General features: G+C 38.2%; 1 pseudogene; it reads right to left on the bottom strand.

Moving 5' to 3' along the window:
- Positions 1-5,385: 5,385 nt before the first annotated feature.
- On the bottom strand, positions 5,386-7,884 carry LOC100615593 (serine/arginine-rich splicing factor 6-like; annotated as a pseudogene).
- Positions 7,885-8,061: the final 177 nt, after the last annotated feature.

Raw genomic sequence — 8,061 nt, 5'->3', positions numbered from 1 at the left:
TCTCAGCCTCCCGAGTAGCTGGGATTACAGGCATGTGCCACCATACCCGGCTAATTTTGTATTTTTAGTAGAGGTGGGGTTTCTCCATGTTGGTCAGGCTGGTCTCAAACTCCTGACCTCGGGTGATCCGCCCACCTCAGCCTCCCAAAGTGCCAAGATTACAGGCGTGGGCCACCACACTCGGCCTGCTTTACACTTTTAAAAATTATTGAGGAACCCAAACAGTTTTTTTTATATAGGTTATATCTATTGATATTTACTGTACTTGAAATTAAAATGGGAAAAATTAAAAATATTTATTTTAAAAACTGGGCAGGTGCAGTGGCTCATGCCTGTAATCCCAGCACTTTGGGAGGCCGAGGCAGGTGGATCACGAGGTCAGGAGATCGAGACCATCCTGGCTAACACAGTGAAACCCCGTCTCTATAAAAATACAAAAAGTTAGCCAGATGTGGTGGGATGTACCTCCCAGCTACTCGGGAGGCTAAGGCAGGAGAATTCCTTGAACCTGGGAGGCAGAGGTTGCAGTGAGCCAAGATCGCACCATTGCACTCCAGCCTGGATGACAAGAGCGAAACTTCATCTCAAAGAAAAAAAAAATCACTAGGAATGTGGAAGATTTGAAGAAAACTATTAACCAACTAGATCTAATTAATATTTATAGAACATTAACATCTAATTGCAGAATTTTCAAGTGAAAATTCTTACTTTCGTGTTATTTTCAAGTGAATATGGAGCATTAACCAAAAAATAGAGGCTGGGCCATAAAGTAAGTCTCAACAAACTTCTAAGGATTAAAATAATATAGTATGAGGCTGGGCACGGCAGCTCATCACCTGTAATCCCAGCACATTGGGAGGCCGAGGCAGGTGGATCACTTGAGGTCAGGAGTTCAAGACCAGCCTGACCAACATGGTGAAACCCCATCTCTACTAAAAATACAAAAAAATTAGCTGGTTGTGGTGGCACACACCCATAATCCCAGCTATCCAGGAGGCTGAGACACAAAAATCACTTGAACCCGGGAAGCAGAGGTTGCAGTGAGCCAAGATTGTGCCACTGCACTCCAACCTTGGCGACAGAGTGAGGCTCTGTCTCAAAATAATAATAATAAACTAATAATAATAATAATAATAATAATAATGTGTGTTCTTTGATCACATTGGAATTAAACTAGGTATCTATAATAGATAAATAGAAAATCCACAAATGCTTTACAACCAATTAACATACTTCTAAATAGTCAAGGGTCAAGGTAGAAATTATAATAAAGATTAGAAAATGTTTTTAACTGAATGATAAAATACAACATAATCCATGGACAGAAAAATTAACTCAAAATTGCATGTAGGACTAAACATAAAATATAAATCCATAAAATCTCCAAAGAAAACAGGAGGAAAAAACTTCAGGATCCTAGGGTAGGTAAAAATTTCTTCAATAGAACCAAAAAGGTATGACAAAAAAAAGAAATGACAAATTGATATCCATCCAAATCCAAAACATCTGCTCTTCAAAAGACACCACTAGGAAAATTTAAAAGGAAGTTAAAGACTGACAGAAGATATTCCCAACATGTATATATGATAAAGGACTTGTATCTAAATAAACAGCATTACAACTTAATAACAAGACCAATAACCTAATTCTTAAAATGAGCAAAATAAACAGATACTTCACAATGGAGAGATATAAAGGCCATTAAGCACATGAAAAATGTTCAAAATAATCATCAGGGAAACACAAAGCAAAATCACCTTGAAGCACTGCTGCATATATTAGAAAAGTTACAAAATAATTTAAAAAAAAACCTGGCCGGGCTTGGTGGCTCACGCCTGTAATCTCAGCACTTTGGGAAGTCAAGGCGGGCGGATCACGAGGTCAGGAGATCAAGATCATCCTCGCCAACACGGTGAAACCCCATCTCTACTAAAAATACAAAAAATTAGCAGGGTGTGGTGGCACGCACCTATAGTCCCAGCTACTTCGGAGGCTGAGGCAGGAGAATCGCTTGAACCCGGGAGGCGGAAGTTGCAGTGAGCCAAGATCTCGCCACTGTGCTCCACTCCAGCCTGGGCAACAGAGCAAGACTCTCTCTCTCAAAACAAACAAACAAACAAAAACCTGACAATTCAGTTGGCAAAGCTGAAAGTACCTCAAACAGTCATACATTGTTGGTGGGTTGTAAAATGGTACAAATACTTTGGAAAACAATTGGCAGTTTCTTATAAAGTTTTACATATATTTATCATATGAACTAGCAACTCCAAACCTAGAAATTGATGCAATATAAATGAAAAAAATATATGTCTGCACAAAAAGTTGTATATGACTGTTCATAGCAGATTTATTCATCATAACCCCAAACTGGAAACAACTGTCCATCATCGAGTGAGTTAATCAGTTGTGGTCATATATTAACATAACGGTATGCTACTCAGCAATAAGAGAATGAAACACTGACACACACCATATTAACGGATCTCAAAACTTTATGCTAAGAGAAAGAAGGCAGACACAGAAGAGTATGCTGTATCATTCCATTTATATGAAAGTCTAGAAAAGATCATTCTAATCTATACTGACAAAAAGTAGATTTATGATTTATTGGAGACAGAGGTGGGAAGCATTGTCTGGGAAAGAAATGCAGGAAATTTTGGGGGTGAGGAAAATGTTGTTTGATTGTGGTGGTGGCTACACAGGTGTATAAGTTTGCCAAAACTTATCAAAATGTAAAGTTAAACTGGGTACAAATTGTTATATATCATTTATGTCTCAATAAAGGTGATAAAAATCTATTTGATACAGCTAAATAGGTACTTTAAAGAAACGTATAGCGTTAAATACAATTATTAGCAAAAAAGAATTGTTGAACATTGCTTATCTAAGATTTCATTCCAAGAAGCTAGAAAAAAAACCCAGAAAGTCATATCCAAATAAAATATTTAGAAGAAAATAAAGGAGCATAAATTAGTGAAAAAGAAATTAGCTCTATAAAAGTAGGTGGGTTTTTAAAACAAATTAAATGTTAAGTCCTAGAAAACCTAATCAAGAAAACAAACAGAGTACATACATTACCAACACCAGGACTGAAGAAGGGAACATCACTTTAGATCCTAAAGATATTAAAAATAGAACAGATATTATAAACTATTTTAAACCAGTAATTAGATATTTTGGTGAAATTATATGGACATAATTTTTAAAAGAATTTACCAAAATGTACACAAGAGATATAAAATTTGATTAATCCTATGTCTATCAAATCATTGACTACATAGCTAAAAATTTTCCAACAAAAATTTTCCCAGGTGCTACTCTGGTAATTTTTACACACAAAATTATGGCAAAATAATACCAAAACCAATAATACCAATCTTACACATCTTACCCACACTCTTCCAGAGGACCAAAAACAAACAAAAAACCAAAAACAAAATAAAGGGAATCCTCAACTCATGTTATCAGTCCATAATTCTGATACAAAGTCAAACAAGGCTATTACAAGAAAGAAAACACAGAAGACAATATGAACATAGACATAAAATCCTATACAAAATTTTGACAAATTTAATTCAATAATATATTAAAAATATTACCCACAATGACCAAATGAAATCTATTCCAGGAATGCAAATTGCTTTAATATCTAAAAATCAACTTGTATAGATGAATCTTGAGGACATTATGCTAAGGGAAATCAGCCAGTTACCAAAGGACAAATACTGTATGATTCTACTTATATGAGGTTATCTAGAGCAGTCAAATTCATAGAGACAGAAAATAGGATGGTGGTTTCCAGGGTTTAGGGGGTGAAGTGGGGAATGGAGAGTCATTGTTGAATGGGTATTCAGTTTCAGCTTTCTTTTTTATTTTGGAGATGGAGTTTCGCTCTGTCGCCCAGGCTGGAGTGCAGTGGTGCGATCTGGGCTCACTGCAAGCTCCGCCTCCCGGGTTCAGGCCATTCTCCTGCCTCAGCCTCCTGAGTAGCTGGGAATACAGGCGCCCACCACCACGCCCGGCTAATTTTTTGTATTTTTAGCAGAGATGGGGTTTCACCGTGTTAGCCAGGATGGTCTCCATCTCCTGACCTCGTGGTCCGCCCGCCTCGGCCTCCCAAAGGGCTAGGATTACAGGCATGAGCCACCGCGCCCAGCCTCAGTTTCAGCTTTCTAAGATGAAACACATTCTGGAGATGGATAGTTGCACAATATGACTTAATGGCACTGAACTGTACACATAATGGCTAGGATTATAAATTCTACGTGTATTTTATGACAATTTTTAAAATGTTTAAAATCAAACCACATAATTTAAACAGAGTAACAGAATGAAAAACTATAATCATCTCAATAGTGGCAAAAAATGTCTTTGATGAAATTCAACACCCATCCTGATAACAAACCTCAGAAAAGTAATTTGAGTGATAGAGACTATCTAAAATTTACACCTCAAGTCATACCAAATGGTAAAATGTTTTGTTTTCCTTTAGATTCTGGGAAAAAGGCAAGGATGTCTACAAATCCTATTTCTGGAGGTCCTAGCCAGTGCAATACAGCAAGAAAAAAGTGGTATGAGGATTATAAAGGATGATGTAAAACTGACTTTACCACAGATGACATACTGTGTACACAGAAAGTCAAAAAGAATGAACTATTATAAATAAGTGAATTTAGCAAGGTCACTGGATATAAGATCAACTTTAAAAAATCTATTCCATATACATATATATATATATGAATGAGATATATCATATACCTATATTGTGGCAACAATCAGAAAATGAAATTAAAATAATAGCATTTATACATCAAAAACATCAAATGCATAGTACTAATCTAACAAAACTTCTACAATTGAAAAAATACAGTAACTTCCTTTTTTTTTTTTAAATACCTTTTATTTTTACTCAACTTGTTAAAGGGGCAGATAAAGACTTTGGCAAATTTGATTAACAGCACAAAATAATGTTATCCAAACTGAATAATTTATTGCTGGTCTGAGGCTTGCCTTGTTTACACTAAAGTAGAATTTACGTTGTTTCCACAAATGGCAGATATCAACATTTAAAGGAATTTAATAGTGACCTATTCAATAAGGCAATCATCTTGGTAGCAAACTTCTATTTAAATCTTACATAACTCAAGCTTTATAAAAAGCCAACATAATTGAAAATTGGGTTCTCCCTCTAAAGCCTTAAGCATTCAAAGCTCAAAACAGTTAATTTAAAAATAAGCAAACAAATAAAACAACAAAAAAACCCTGCCAGCAGATCCGGCTGAAATACTTAAAAAAAAAAAAACTAAATGAGCTTAATCTTTACAAAAGTTATGTTAGCTCAAAAGCTATAAAATCAAAGTTATCTTAATTCTACAAAGAAGGGAGAGGGTCTTCATGCCACCATTTCCTTATAACCTCATCTTTTTCATCCAATTTGGCCACATATCAAATTTCTGTGTGCCCCTGTTTTCAAGAGATTCCTCTTGCAGAAGAGACCAAGTATAAACATGGAAGAGTAACTGCCTAAGTAGGAAAGTGTTCCATAATAGTGTGCAGACAACAAGAGAGTTCTGAGTTAATCCCTGGAACTCGACCTGATCTTGACTTTGAGCGAGATCTAGAACGGGATCTTGAAGTAGCTCTTTTTGGTGGAGGGGACACAGAACGGGCCTTTCAGGGTGGACCAGGTAGCGGCGAATTGGAACGGGACTGGCTCCTTGATCTGGATTTTGACTTTGTATCACCCTTTCCATTTCCTTTGGGGGATCCGGACCGAGACCTGCTTCGATATTTCTCATACTCATCCTTAGATCTGCTTCGAGAATGTGAATGGGAGCCCCGATCAGACTTGGGCTTAGATTTGCTCTTTGATCTAGATTTCCTGCCTTTTGATCGAGAACGTGATCGACCTTTGCTCCGCGACCTGGAACGGGAGCGACTTTTTGAGACACTTCGAGATCTACTGCGGCTGCTCCTGCGACTCCTACTTCGTGACCATCTTCTAGATCGAGAGCTGGATCTGCTTCCAGAGTAAGATCGCCTATGGCTTGTGCGTGGCTTATCTTCAATAAGCCTAATATTTCTGCCATTTATTTCTGTGCCATCCAGTTTGTCCAAAGCACGCTTCATGTCAGAGTAGGAGCGAAACTCAATTACACCCTCATTTGTTCCTTCCTTGTGGGCATCCGCACAGGTTACTTAACCTGCTTGTCGCATAAAATCCTTTAAATCTTGCCAACTGCACAGACTAGAAAGATTTTCTACAATAAGCCTGTATTCTGTACAAACAGGTGGTCCGTATTTGTCTCTGCCAGATGTCTCCGACTGCTGTATCCACCTCCACCACGGCGGCTTCCGTAGCTGTAGCCGTCGCGATTGCGACGCGGGCCCCGGGCGTGCTCTACGATCACGCGCTCGCCGCAGAGCTCCTCGCCGTTCAGCTCGTAAAGGGCGTCGTCGGTGTCGCGGGAGTCCTCGAACTCCACGAAGCCGTAGCCATTTTTGAGGTCTACTTCGAGGAGGCGGCCATAGCCACTGAAAAAGCGCTGGATGGCCTTCTCCTGGACGTTGTAGCTCAGGCGTCCTATGTAGACGCGCGGCATGTCCGTGGCGGGCGGGGGCCCAAGGGCTGGTTGTGGAACGGCGGACCGCAAGCCAGTAGCCGCGGTGCGGGTGCGGGGACGGCAAGAGCCCGAACACGCGCCTCACACCATAGTGGCGGCCGAGTCCAGCCACACAGTGGTTAGCAACTTCTATAATTGAAAAAATTGTTGCAAAAATATAAAAGTTGCTGAAATTTTGAGGTTAGTTCCTCAGGATCCACCTGCCTCAGGTGGATCACTTGAAGTCAGGAGTTCAAGACCAGCCTAGCCAACATGGGGAAATGCCATCTCTACTAAAAAAAAAATACAAAAAATTAGACGGGTGTGGTGGCAGGCACCTGTAATCCCAACTACTCGGGAGGCTGAGGTTGCAGTGAGCCGAGATTGTGCCACTGCACTCCAACCTGGGTGACAAAGCAAGGCTCCAACTCAAAAACAAACAACAACAAAACCAAATCCCAAAATGTCTAAAGTATCTATATAAATGAAATGTTTTGGAATACTCATAGATTAGATGTCTCAATATTCATGTTTATAACTTCACTTTTCCAAATTAATCTATGTATCTGATGTAATGCCAACAAAATCCTAGCTATTTGGTATGGGGTAATTGAAAAAAAAAATCATTCAACAATGTATATGAAAATGCCAAGGACCTAAAATAGTGACAATTTTGAACAAGAACAAAATTAGAAAACATACAGTTTACCCTTGAGCACAAGTTTTAACTGTGTGGGACCACTTATACATGGATTTACTTCTACCTCTGCCACTTGAGACAGCAAGACCAACCCCTCGTCGTCTTCCTCCACCTTAGCCTGCTCAACGTGAAGACGATGAGGATAAAGATCTTGATAATGATCCACTTCTACCTAATGAATAGTAAATATATTTTCTCTCCCTTATTATTTTCTTAATCATATTTTTTCTCTAGCTTATGTAAGTACAGTATCTAATACATATACGAAATATGTGTTAATTGACTATATTATTGGTAAGGCTCCTAGTCAAATGTAGGTTATTAGTAGTTAAGTTTTTGAGGTCAAAAGTTATACAATGATTCTTTATTGTGTGAGGGGTCAGTTCCCCTAACCCCCGAATTGTTCAAAGGTCAACTGTACTATCAGTTTTCATTTAAAATATTTGGTATTGTTACAATAATAAAAGCATACAACAATGAGACATAGTCCAAAAGACACTAACATGCATGATCATCGGATTTATCATAAATGTTCAACTGCAAAACAAAGGAAAGAGAAGAAGATGGCCTTTTCAATAAATGATGTTGAACAAATTGCTTATTTGTATGAAAAATATTTTGACCTCTACTCCATACCATAAATATTAATTTCAGATGGATCATACACATAAAATAGTAGATATGTGGAAGAGAATGTAGAAAAATATCTTTATGAACTTGAGTTAGGAAAATATTTCTTAAACTGGGCAAAAAAGCACT

The sequence above is a fragment of the Pan troglodytes genome, chromosome 19 (genome assembly GCF_028858775.2).
Source record: "Pan troglodytes isolate AG18354 chromosome 19, NHGRI_mPanTro3-v2.0_pri, whole genome shotgun sequence".
Lineage (NCBI taxonomy): Eukaryota > Metazoa > Chordata > Mammalia > Primates > Hominidae > Pan > Pan troglodytes.
Note: the sequence above shows the minus strand (reverse complement) of the source record. Positions and strands in the feature narration are given on the sequence as shown.